Source organism: Apostichopus japonicus, chromosome 13, assembly GCF_037975245.1.
Source record: "Apostichopus japonicus isolate 1M-3 chromosome 13, ASM3797524v1, whole genome shotgun sequence".
In the NCBI taxonomy this organism is placed as follows: domain Eukaryota; kingdom Metazoa; phylum Echinodermata; class Holothuroidea; order Aspidochirotida; family Stichopodidae; genus Apostichopus; species Apostichopus japonicus.
The window spans coordinates 7,039,718-7,054,430 of NC_092573.1; the positions used below are offsets into that span (position 1 = coordinate 7,039,718).

A 14,713-nucleotide genomic window follows, 5' to 3' on the forward strand; every position below is an offset into this window, starting at 1 on the left:
TACTTCTGGTCTTGCAAAACTGTAATTATAAAGATGGTGTTAAGTGCACATTTTGACAAATGCATCCATTTTAAACAACCTTGGCCGGATTTTTCCATTAGGAAAAGAAGAATTGCATGATAGTAAGCTCATGGAGCTCCAACCCGACACCGATCACTTATATTGAGTGCTTCATAAAATTGGCGTCACGTTTTGATCATTCTTGTGAGCGGATAAACTTGGTTTCTTTCAAGCCAAAAGAATGGACACTGTACAAACTTCTTCTCGGATTTTAATCGATATGAATTTAGGAAACAAAATATTAACTTATTCCTAATGATTGCTGCTTTGAATTGGTACACTTAGTCATAGCATATACGAGACAATGTTAATAAAATAAAATAAAACAAGGCAAGACACGAACTAGAATATATCACAATGAGAGTTCACTTATTTCATCAACGATATCACACGGGTCTCCATCAGTGTACGTGCCAACTTGCAATAGAAAGCCAAGCTAAGGAGTATTGAGGACATGCTGTCAAAAACTTCAAACAGTCTTATTAAAAGATCTACACGATGCCAACGATCCTCTTGAAATCCTCTGGAAATTCAGTTGCAAATTATGCGTGTGTAACATTTGATTAGTTATGTGAGAAAATTTTGGGCGATTCCGTGAAAGATGGTTTTATTTGGAATTACCTTTATTTGATTTAAACAACCGCGACAGCTGAGTTCATTTTAAGGCTCGGACTATGCTAAACTAACGTAAAGCTGACCGGTCAAATAAACTGTAGTCAACAAAAGCTAACTTTGACATTCATCAAAGGAGAGCATACAATACATAGGGGATCAAAGGACAGTTTACAATACATAGGGATCAAAGACGAGTATACAATACATACGTGAGATCAAAGGATAGTATAGAATACATAGGGGATCAAAGAAGAGTACACAGTACATATGGATCAAAGACGAGTATACAATATATATATATATATATATATATATATATATATATATATATATATATATATATATATAGGGGATCAAAGAACAGTATACAATACATAGGGGATCAAAGAAGAGTATACAATACAAAGGGGATCAACGACGAATATACAATACATAATATCAAAGAAGAGTATACAATACATAGGGATCAAAGAACAGTATACAATACATAGGGATCAAAGACGAGTATACAATACATAGGGGATCAAAAGGAAGTATACAATACATAGGGGATCAAAGAAGAGTATACAATACAAAGGGGATCAACGACGAATATACAATACATAATATCAAAGAAGAGTATACAATACATAGGGATCAAAGAACAGTATACAATACATAGGGGATCAAAGGAGAATATACGACTACATAGGGGATATCAAATGCATTTTAGTTTGATATTCATCCTGCAGGAAATATTGTACTTTCAACATATTAACAGTGTAACCTTGGTGAGATCGGACCGTGGTATAGTTACAATATAAACAAGTAAACAATTTCACTGTAACTTCACTTGGGCCGGTGATCGTAAATGGAAAATAAACTTTGTTTGACTCTTTCCATCCACCTATTTGAACATTTTGGTTTTTCCAATGGCTATACCTCGATTGAAAGAATAGTGTTCTTTGTGTTTCATTCACTCTTCAATTGAGATTTTCTTCATTTCTTCTTCTGCCCGATTCAAACTGTTTCCCTGAAATCGTTATTACATTATTTTGAATCAGCTTAAGTTTAATACAGCTCATATGTTGATAATAACCTTGAAAATTTCAGAGTCTAATGAAATATAAATTGACACCAACTGCAACAGACTAAATAACATTGCGGGTCGGAGAAATTTTAAAAAACAGTAGGAATTTTCAGTTGTTTATCGTCGTATGTTAATATTCCGATATAACAAATCCAGTTCAATACATTTATACTGCAGGGATACGCTTCAAGGTCACTATGCCACCATAGTCGTGTTCAGGTTGTTAAAACAAAATAACATATTATAGGGAAGATGATCCCTGGCTTACAAGAAGTTTTGAGGCTAATCAGACGTATATGCCATTATGTTTCCTTCGAAAGTGCAAAGGCAAATACTAACAGTCATTTTAATACATATACGGGATTATTGTGAAAAGAAATCTCAGCACATTACATTGCATTTTCATAACATTTGTAGTGTACTTTTGATAGTATTTGATACTCAGGCTATAATCTTATAGAAATGCAGTGTATTTCAATAGTATTTCATACTCCGTGGCATTGCAGTGTATATATTTTACGTAGTATTTGATACTATCATAGCATCGCAGTGTATTTTAAGTGGTATTTCATACTCTCATAGCATCGCAGTGTGCTTTAGTAGTATTTCATACTCCCATAGCATTGCCGTGCATTTTTTGGTAGTATTTGATACTCTCAAAGCATCAGTGTATATTTAGTAGTATTCCATACTCTCATAGCATCGCAGTGTATTTTTAGTAGTATTTCATACTCCCATAGCATTGCCGTTCAATTGTAGATAGTATTTGATACTCCCATAGCATTGCCTTGCAATTTTAGTATTTGATACTCCCATAGCATTTCCGTGTATTTTTTTTATATTGTTTGATGCTATAATCTGATCTCACAGCATTGCAGTCTAGTTTTGACAGTTAGCTATATGATACTCTCACTCTCATTGCATGCATATATGTTTGGTACTGTAGTATTGGATTCTTTCATAGCATCACAGTGTTGTTATTTGATACTTAGGTTAAATATTTCATAGCATTGCTTTTAAAAAAATATTATTTGATGCTATAATCTGATCTCACAGCATTACAGTCTAGTTTTGACAGTTAGCTATATGATACTCTCACTCGCATTGCATGCATATATGTTTGGTAGTATTGGATTCTTTCATAGCATCGCAGTGTTGTTATTTGATACTAAGGTAAATTTCATAGCATTTAGTGAATTTTTCTAAGGTTTTGATATTAACTCTCACAGCAACACACTGCAATAGAAGACTAGTCATGTTTCATTCAAGGCTATATGACTTAGCCAAATGTTGTGTATAAAAATACGGAAAAGTGTCTATGCGACGAATTCCTCAGATCCTCATCTTTTAATGATTGATTCTTTCAAAGTATTTTTATATTACTGGGTATATACAACAAATAAAACTCAATCTGATCGCATCAGATTACTGGGAGGTACCGTGTGAACATCTTTGGTTTCGTTCTCATTAATCTATCGTAAAAAGCGTTACGTTACTTTGAATCAAATAAATACCAGATGCTAATGCCTTCTTCGACACAAATGTTGGAAAAGGGGAAATAGGTTTATATAAGTACCAACAAAGGAGACATCTTATATTATAACCCAAAGCGTCTTTCTTCTGTAGGATTAGGATAAATAGCATGTAACTGATCTTTTCCTGTTGGAGCTCTTAATGGCGGTGGCCGGTTCCCAGTGCATATCGAATATACAAGTTTGTTTGTAGATGAATATTTATCTCTCTTTTATCTCGAAATCTCTTGAGCATCGCAAACCGTCATCTAATTGACTTGAAATTGTTTATATCAGTAAAGCCTCTCTCAGAATTCAGTAAGGGGTTACTGACTGCACATTAATGTTGCCCAAAAAGAAAGAAGTCGTCGCTGTCATTTAGAGATCTGTAGATGGGTTTTTTTCGTGATGTGTTTTTTTTTTTTTTTGTCTTCGAAAGATGGTGGAACAAATGGTCACATTTTGCTTTACATCCCAACGTTGCGTTACACGTAGACATTTTCATATTGCAATATAATATTATCTTCCATCAATAAGTTTTATACGACTTTCGATATAATCATAACACATCATTACCAGGGCCCCAATTCCTCCGCTATAATGAGGTGAAATTAAATTAACAAGAGACACTTGATAGCATGCAAGCAATTCTACCTCTGTACCCAATACTATCAGATATATCACAGATATACATATGCTGTATACATCAGTATATAGCACGCAGAAAAGAAATACCAAATATCCATTGAAACACTGCATATACGGCGGGTTGCAGTGACTCATAAGATGACTTCATATCTATGAACATAAGAATTTACACCACCTTATCCAGAGTGCCTCTCACCGACGACATCTTCGTGTGTGAAGTCTTACCTTACATAAATTTCACCTTATAGTAATTGTGATCATTTTGTATTTTATTTTTGCAAGATCAATCCCTCCGTTCTTTTCGATCACTCCTTTAAGGAGATTAAAAAAGTGCGGTTTTTATTACATCCAGTGTTGATTAAATTGTCACCTAAGCTTTCTCACGTTTTTTTTTGTTGGGGGCTTTTTATGAAGTCGCTCTCTCGACATGCACAACCTAGTAATACTATTAGTGATCACCCTGCTGGTTGTGTAATGTTCTTAGTGTTATTGTGTGTATGTATAGACCTATTTTCAATATCCATCCCCAGTAATATCTGACCGGAAACGTGATAAACTTGGTAGAACCTTGTTCCGGAAATTACACCGCAAAGTAAGTCAAGCCAGCGGTATGTTGAAGATAGCTGACATATTCAACTTATAGACCGTGGTCATATTAGGTCGACTTGGAAGTCGAAAGAGGGGAAATTAAACTATTTAACATATGATAGTAATATCACTATCAACTGCATATAGTGCCGTGTGACACAATGAACGAGTTTTCGTGCATATTAGGCCTACTGACTATATGGTAAGGTATACATGTACGATTAAATCAAAGTTTCTGCGAAATGGACATTTTCAATGCAAACTTGCATGCCGGGAAAAGTCAGTTGTATATAATAAGCAAGTGATCATTAAAAATTAAGAAAAGACAGAAAGGGCACAACCACGTTGACTTTCTACAAGTTCGCGATGGTTAGCGATGTGTTTCATCCAGACCTCGAAAATGTTTCTTCTGTTTTCGGAGCTTGCCGACGGCGATCGACTCAGTTGTATTTTATCATTATGGTTTAATAACTAGCTCTATACCCAAGCTGGATTTCTTGCTTTCTGAGCATTGATTCTGATGGGCCGGGGAGGGAGGGGGGGTCTGATGGGCCTTGGATCGGTTTTCATGGACGATTCTGTGTCGTGGACCAAAACGTTTGCGGACCACTGTTTAAACCTTGACTACAGTGAATATCTTTTAAATGATCTGATGCTTTGCTTCAATATATAGAATGCATCTAATTTACCTATACCATAGATAAGAAAAAGGCTCACGAAATGTTAAATTTGTTTCCAGTTGCACCTTGAAAACTCGACATAAATCATACTAAATCACCACAGCAACCGACCAAGTGTCATTTATCATCGGTGCAGAGTTATATTTTCGATACCGAACTTGATATTTAATCAGGATTACAACACCGTATATCACGTGATTTAATCATTGTCATATACACGCAAGCTGGCTATTCTCAGCCTCGTTTTGATCATTGGAGTATTCCAAGCTGATGCCACGACACAAAGAGAAACGTATTGCTACTGATATAACGTGTGATGAAACGGTTGGAAAGTAACTACTATAGTCAGTAATTCATCACGTGATATGACTCAATCAAAAAAATAACTAATTGGTCCAAGCTATATATACGGAAGCAGCTTACTAATTTACACAGACTGAACCCATCCCACGTAAATAAAAAAAATCTTTTGGAGCTATAAAACTTGCAAGTTATGTCAGTGTTACAATCAAGTACAGTATCATTGAGGTATATGCAATGACTATAATTATGCATATTCAATGTATGATAATGAAGTTAATGAACAGACGTTTTATGCCTCCTGTCTGTTTTACCTATAGCAGTTGATCATGTGTGAAATGCAGTTTACTTCCAACAAAAAATAAGGTTCCTTGCTAGTTATCAATATGTTATTGAAAACAAATTTTCCAAAATTGTTGACCTTGGAATTTCCTAGGACATGATTGGTACATGATTGGTTATCATTTTAGAGGTATTCAAAATAATTTGTGAGATTATGATATAGCTTAGCTGGGCGACACAACACTTGAAAGGATTAGTAAGGTGTGAATAAATTAACATTGTATTTAATGTTATTGCCTGCTTTGACATCATATATATCTGTATATTGCACGAACAAGCTCCTTGTTTCTAGCTCACCGTGACCTTCAATTATAAGAACATCAGAAGTCTCCGCCATTTTTCTTTTTTTTATTTCTTTTTTCGAATCTAGGCCAATCAAAGTAACCTGCTCGATCGATATAGGAAAGGGCATTGATATAAACTTGTGTGAGCAGTGCCAGCCATATATATAGAATGTTAGGCTTTGCTGCACTGAGTAAACTACTACTGTCAACGTGGCTAATACTGCAAGATTGCCTTGTTTGCGTCAATTGCGACATTATCAAAGTTATATTTAGACCATGCATGCAAACGTTGAGCGTTAGACCCATTCAAGCGAATACGAAGTAGAATATGTGATGTTTATGCATAAATTGCATATAGCCTATATATATATATATATATATATATATATATATATATATATATATATATATATGGATATAATTATATATGTATGTATGTATGTATGTATGTATGTATGTATATGTGTGTATATGTGTGTATATATATATAAATCTATTAGAATTTTTTTAGACAATACTCCATATATTTCACTTATGAGTCATATCTTATTTCTGTTTTTTCTTCTAATAATATAAATATATACATATATATATTATTTCGCTGGATGATATAGGACGCTCCTCATCTAAGAGATAAAATACTGGAAAGTGAAAAACTATGTATCCCTTACTTTGGATTAGCGTCGAGAATCGGCAGGCTACAAAAGGTATTTCGGCACTGATTACACGTTGTAGTATATAAAGGATTTCATTTTTTTTTTTTTTTTGCTTTAGGCTTCTGCCGCACCTCATTAGTTGATTAAAATAGGAAGTCGAATATTCCTGTTTACAAATATACGAAGCGAAACTCGTGTGCATGTAAGGTCAAAATCTTGATATTGTTTCTAGATTCATGAGTCGGGACAGGTCGGGACGATAGGCGATACGAACATTCACCTTGGAGAGAGTGCTCATCAAATAGCAGAATTGTTTGACAGGAATGAAATCGAATTAAGAATAAGAACATACAAGATTCAACTCATTTTGTAAACTATAAAATGCTAGATCATTGAGGAACGGTCATTTTCAGATTAGCTGTTTCTACTCATTTGTTTCGATTGTGTATATACACATCACATACTGCAGATGGGCTGTTCTTTTATTGTAATAATAAGGCATTTGTAGCAATATTTCAACTGAACGAAACTTCGATAATGGTGAAACTAATTCAGCAATTGTTTTTTTAATAAAGTGAAATATTCTCCAAAATATGGTACAAAAAAACAAACAAAACTGATTGGTTTCCAGATAATCAAAGCGTCTATATCTACATTACGTTTCGTTCAGCAGTTACTACGCAAAGCTCTCATGAGCTGCTTTGCTGTCATTAGCTGTTTGGACTAGCGCAGGAGGGATTCAAGGGGGTGGCCTGGGGTCGTTGAAGCCGACTCCAGTTAAGGTATGTCCTCGCCTACAAAAACAATTGACGTGAATTTATTCCGCCCCCAAACAAAGGCTATATCCCCATGGAGCACCACTAAATAAGGGGTTAATCAACGGTCTAGCGTGCGTTACTCACAGGATTAATGCACGATCGGGGGATAATGCAAGCGATGCACGAGGGCGGAGCCCGAGTGCATCCAGCGATAGCATTAACACCCGGAGTGCATTAATCATGTGAGTAACGCACGCTAGACCGTTGATTAACCCCGTTCATTCATACACTACCATTTGTGTGGGGGAAAAATCATAAAACAAAACATTTTTGGTTACATATAACCAAAGATTTATTAAAGTGATGCCCCGTAATTTTACCGTGCGTTACTCACAGGATTAACCACGGTCAGCTGACCTGAATGGACCAATAGGATTTAGGAATCTTTACTAAGTATGAATGAACAAAGGTTATATCCCCATTGTGCACCCCTAAAGACAAAGCTATACATCCCCATGCAGGACCCCTAAACAAAGGCTACATCCCGTGGAGCACCCCCAACTTAAGAAGGCCACACAACCCCATGGATCACCCCTAAACAAATTGAACTTCCAAATGCAAATACCCTACAGACAAAAGTTACATCCCCATGAAGGACCCCTAAAGAAAGGCTGCATCCCCATTGAACCCCCCTAAACAAAGTATACATCCCCATACATTACCCCTAGACAAATATTACATCCCATGGAGCACCACTAAAAGGCTGCATCCCCTGAGTACCCCTAAACAAAGGCTACATCCTCATGCAATTCCCTTAGACTAAAGTTACATCCCCATGCAGTGCCCCTAATATGTTATACATGCTCATGCAGTACCCCTAACAAAAGTTTTATCCCCATATAATAGCCTTAGACAAAGGCTACATCCGCAAGCAATTCGAAAGCTTCATCCCCATGCAGTACCCCTAGACAAATGATACATCCTCATGTAGTACCCCATAATTTTTATTATCCCCATACAGTAGCCTTAAACAAAGGCAACAGCCCCAAACAATACCCCTAGACAAAAGCTACAAAACCCATCCAGTATCTCCAGAAAAATGAGCCACAGTTTCTGATGGGCTTTTATCATTAAACTCTATAATACAGTCTCCGCTCATTTAATTTCAAGACCAAGCATCGACCTACCCGGCCGCCCCAGCCAGCTCGTGTAATAGCTTCTTTACTGTCTTCGCTCTTTCACCTTTGTGTGATTTCCAGAAGCGAGAAACACGTCTTCCTACGAAGGGCGATCGCGCTGGTTAATAACATTAAACAGTGAATGACGGTTGTGTTATTAACACCAATCCTAAATAATGCAGAAAAGACAAGGGCATAGGCAATTGCCTTCCACAGTGTAAATAATGAAAAGATTGCTTGACATTTGAAACCGAGTTCTTGATTATTAATGAAGACGACAGTGACCATTTAGCCGATTTAATATCCAAGTTTATAACTGCTATATATGTGTAAAGATTGTGTATGTGTATCGGGTGTTAAGCACATTTAGCCATTTGTGTGTGTGGTACGGTAATACGTTTAGTCGAATGCATTAGTAAGGAATTTACTGTTTAAATTTGCAAGGCTATTCTGAGGTGTATGAAGTCGGTTCGCTCATGAAATACTGGACATATTTCCCTTTCTCTCATATCAATTTCTATATCAAATTAAAAGAGCTTTCAAGTATAAAAAACATTAAAAAATGAAGTTTAAGAACCATGTAGAGAAGGCAGACAAAAAAATGCAGTGCGTTAACAGAAAAGACCAAATGAACGCGGCACTATACGTAACATTCTCTGTGTAGTTCGAGAGATATTCGAGGCCTCTAGCAGATCACTGAACTAAGTTTCTGATCAGCTGAATTACCAGAATTTGAGGCTCGCTCTAATTAAGTGGTCATCAGTTGCCAGACTAACGATTAAGTCGATCCGTAGATTCTATGACGACATTTTGTATAAGCCACCGAGAAAATAGATTATCAGAGTTCAAGGTTGATCAATCAAAGAGGGATCAAACCCCTTGAACCTTTACACCCGTGATAAGTGAAAGAAATTGGAGATAAATTAAAGAAAAAGATGTGTAAATGTGAATGATATATCAGAGAAGACAAAATCATTCAGAAAAAAATGTTGATATAGTATATAAATTAACATAAAAGGAAAACCAATGCTCGATAAAATCAAGCAAGAGTATGTTAATAAGAACTTGTTAAAAATTTAAAATACTGGATTACACCGATAGTGATATGGCAAGAAAATAACAAAATAATGATTTCTTTAGACAGGAAGCTTGTATTTGAGGTTCTTCAATATAAATATATTAAATATTATAAATATATATATATATGAATGTAAATCATAATATATATATATATCTATATATATATATATATATATATATATATATCTATATCTATATCTATATATATATATATATATATATTTATATAGTGTGTTTATGTGTTTATTCATACGTGATGCTCCTGTACGTAATGTTCTGTTTAACTCAGTCCCATCACCTAACATACTATTCTATAGGCCTACTACCTTACTGTCAGTACAGTACATTATACGCTCGTATACAGCTAACCATGAACTAGCTATATCATCGCCATCGCCATTATCTTCTTCCATGATACCTAATCCATCATCATTATCATCATATACCTTCGGTCCCCTGTCAGTCTCACTCTTTCTGCAAACAAAACGTTACTCAACAGACTTCGAACGAGTCGTTTCCATTGAGAATCCTTGTGTTGACATTCATAACTCTAGCTTGGTGATTGTCAATTTTGCCAAGAACGACTGCATAATTTATGTCAATTACCACCAAAAGAAAACAAATTTGTGGGCTTCAGAGTAGGTTTTTTTTCTAAAGAAAGAGAAGGCAAAGCAAGAATCTCAAGAATAAACAAGTATCTGGAGGGTTGTTCGCAGTGATGAAAGAGGCATGTTCTACGAGAGATTGCAAAGTATAGGGAGAATTTAATGACAAAACGATATAGAACTACCAAACTGCTTTGGCACAGTGCACGAGAAAATCAATCTGTATATGTCTCTTATATATTCATTATTTCAATTGCAGGAGAAATTTAAAGTCTGAAAATACATGTATAAGATATTGTTATGAAAATGAACAGTATTTTGAAGATGATTCTTATACATGTCCGGGAATAATTTATTTCGTATCACACAGCAAAATACGATGTTAAATTGCCAAATTGCTGCAAAGATGCATAGAGCTGTTTCTGTATTTACAATGTGAACAAGGTTTATTTTTTTAAATAAAACAAAGCTGTTAGCAAACTGCTTATCCACTAAAGAGTCTGCGTAAGAGAATATGTAAAAGTAAGTGGGCCTGACGTTTCGATCCTAGCAGGATCTTCTTCAGAGGCTGAATAGAGATGAGTTTTGCAAATTTCTAAATCTAACAATATTGTGTAGCTTTTAACATGATCTGGTGATGGCATCGGTTTAATATCAACACTGTTAACAATTTATCTTGAAAATAAGAAGAGAAAGACCACGAGAAACTTAAACAGTTCCCTGGTTCGAGTGACTCTATGACATCAAAGACTTCAAAATGACTAGCCCCCCCCCACCCCACCCCCCTGACACGACTTAAACTGAGCAAACTGAGCATAATTTTTGTTTAGTTGTTTGGTGGAATTGTTGTTCTTCACAGGTATCTCTCCCGTATGAGCCAAAGATGGTGGTTTTGTTTGTATCCCATTTAAATTTATGAATAAACGAATCACAATATAAACGTGTATATGCTCGGTAGTGAGTCAAGCTATGCTAGGGCATTATGCTTCAAGTGACATAGTGAATGTACATTAAACCAACTCAATCATATTTCCATATAACTAAGCGACTTCGCCCATTCTTTCACTCTCACGTTGCTATATATATGTTCATTTTGGGGTAAGGTGGGGGGGGGGGGGGGGAGTTGTAGGATGATGAAAGGATAGGGAGAGTTTCAGTAACAAAATCTTAACATGATGCCTTACGCAGCGTAATTTTCAGAGCTCTTAAAATGTTGAAATATTATTAATGTATCAATGAGTTGAATTGCCTGCATCCAACTTTGAGTAAGATTGGGCTATAGACAAATAATTCAAATAAATTCTACGAGTTGTCTTCATATCACCGAACTCTAAACTTGGTTCTAAAATTGGATTTTTGTAATTCAATACGTGGTCCTCTTGAGTGAGGGTTTGAGGAGGTCCACTTTTCCTACGATTACAGAAATATACGTTTGGCTGGGTTGTTAGGATTGCTAGATCACATCCCACTGAATGGTGATTAGTCACAGGTAATAAAGTGAAACTTCAAAGGGTTAATTAGGGCGAGGAGAGTGACTAACCTGAAAGCCCTGAAGTATATAGCACTCATAGCCTGGTGGCAGAAATGTTACCAAACAAAACTAGTATTGTTCGATACAGGTGACAAACGCCTACAGTGGAATTCCTTACCGGTTTCGAACCTCTGGAAATACAATCAGCGTCCATAGCCTAGTGGTTAGGGTGTTCGCATATAAAGCGAGAGGCCCGGTTTCGAATCCCGGTGGAGGCTGGAAGTTTTTTCCACTGTTTTGGATTTAACAACTCACTACGATTTCAATTATATATATATATATGTATATATATATGTATATATATATATATATATATATATATATGTGTGTGTGTGTGTATATATATACATTTAACATCATTGGTCATGATAGTCTATCATCTATAGCTATAAATATTTGAATATATCACTGAAATGGAATTCGAAAGAGGTGAAGGAGAGTGCGGGCGGTTGACGCCGTCCCTATGTAGTTATCGCAACAACTCTATACATATTTAACTTATAGATACCTGCAGTGCTCTAACCTACCCTCCCCCCCCCCCCCCCACCGCATTCCCCGGGTACACTTATTTAGTACGTTCGGATGCCTTTATGAGTATAGTGCAAATTAAGCATTTTGCTGCATGGATTTTATGCTCATAAAAAAACTACGATGCCTGCATGTAGGATATGGGAGCCTAGGCTTATAGCATCAACCTCTTTTTCTCTCAAGCTCGACCTAGACCTGGTTATATAGGCCTATACAACAAGTAAGAAGAGGATGCTCCTCCGTTATGATGAAAGCAAAGACATTTATAAGGCTAATGGAGTGATCGATATGGACAATTTTAGTAATGCAGAAGAGGTGACGGAGGACCAGTGAAGGCAGAGCTACCTGCTAACGATGATTCACTTAAAACACTCTTGTTTTGCGCGTCATCAAATTGGCTGTAAAAAGAACGTCTTATCTGGCGAGGTAAGAGAAATCTATAATTTTACACGCAAACACGTTGCAAAGTAGATTTCACCTTGCTTCTTCACTTTAATCAATTTGAATGTATCTCTGACCTTGGATTTTTTGGTGGTTTGCTCTCAAAGTACATGTCTTACACCAAACTTTAGTCTGAGGTACTCTTACAGTCGGGATATTGAAAGTCAACCAAGCAATACAGAACAGCCGTTATTAGCCAAAATGGCGTCACAATTCGAAGAGGTTTCGTGCCCCCAAGCAATCACTGGTGAATCTGTCAACGACCAAATTAACTACTTCCGTAACTTGTGCGGCGGATGATGGAAACCTATAAGTAGGCCCCGACGGGAACTAGTAATAAACAGCCATGCAATTAGTTACTAAGTCTACCGTATGAGATTTTGAGAGAGTTCAACGCATAGCAACTTAGCGAGCTTCGAATAAGAAAAGGAATGACCCACACTGAACGTTCTGCATGCGTTATAATATAGCCTTTGGGATGATTGCAAACTACATGGGAAACTTTTCTTTCTGTCCTTCTTTGAAAGGAAGGTAAGGAGAAATGTTTGAATAAACCTTTCATCACAAAGTCTTTCTTGATTTTGTTGACCAACTTTCAATACTAAAAATAATTACAGAAAACGTCTTCGAGTCACATGAATGTAAATTAGCTACTATAAATCATACAAAACCTATAAAATACATGTACGGTACACATTCAGTAAAATGTATAACGAATTGCATCATTTGATCTATGTAAGTGGAGAAATTCTTCAACTATATCAAACGCTAGGGAATTTTCCGATACGGAAGCCGGTACCAAGAGGGAATAAATCATTGATTTCTAAAGCTACAATTTCCGGGATCGCGGAAGGAAATACTGAGTCGTATTCGGCGGAAAGAGGCATCACTATGCGAATCACGCTTCGTCAAAAATCGAAGAAAAGATTTAATTGACTAAGAATAAAGTTAAATTTGAATTTGCAAGACATCAATCAACATTGGTGTGAATATCATACACAGTTAACTGAGAGATATGACGAAACATTAACTGAGCCTATTCACATTAAAATTAAGAACACAATTTATAAGAAAATATCACAAGAAACGTGTATCTAATTTCGGACAAAATGATCTTTCGAAGTGGATGATACCTTGATTAACCAGTATAACTATCCTTGTTAACAGAGCTCTTCAGTTTATAGCTCAACGTACTATAAAGACAACATAAAATAACAGATTCCAATGGTATACGTGCCTCATACGTACTAGAGAAGCACGAAGTGTTTAGAAATGTTCATCTTTGTGAGATGGATTATTCACGAGTTTTGTTACTTACCGTATTTCAATCAAGCCTTAAACAGAATGGGAGCATAATCCATTGTCTTATCCACACTAAAATTCCCAGCGTGAGTATTTATATAGTGAAGAGCTTCGCTCGGTTCTTCTCCCTGTAACACTAACACAGAGAGATATGGTTGTTGCTAGTTTTCCGTGTAAGCCATTCTATCACACACAAAGCATATGTCAGCAATGAATAACACAAGTTGCGCACATGTGTTATCAACTGTACACAAGCTTCCCTGCTCCTTATAATTACTTCCCGAGGAATGTGTGAGAAACACTCAGGTATGCAAAAGGACGAACGATGTCGTCTTAATTTCGTTAAGCGATCTCGCATCAGCTTGGCGACCAATCATACAGCTAATTGAGGAATGAATATGCATTTAATCTATATAAAGTGGATGATATCTACGGCTGTATAAAACACATCAGGTTGAGGTCGCGCGTCCCCATTATTTCTTGGTGAGGGTACGTATACTAAGCCAAATTTCTAACTATAGGCCTATATTTTCAAAA

The 14,713-nt window shown here is 36.1% G+C and overlaps 1 protein-coding gene across 1 annotated transcript in view; it reads right to left on the bottom strand.

The window, feature by feature from the left end:
* LOC139978927 (acetylcholine receptor subunit alpha-like 1) overlaps positions 1 to 14,474 on the bottom strand; it is a 57,456-nt gene extending 42,982 nt beyond the window's left edge. The window contains exon 1 of the mRNA XM_071989510.1: positions 14,193 to 14,474. The gene's annotated coding sequence lies outside the window, so the exon portion shown is untranslated. The remainder of the gene's footprint in view (positions 1 to 14,192) is intronic.
* Between the last annotated feature and the right edge of the window lie 239 nt (positions 14,475 to 14,713).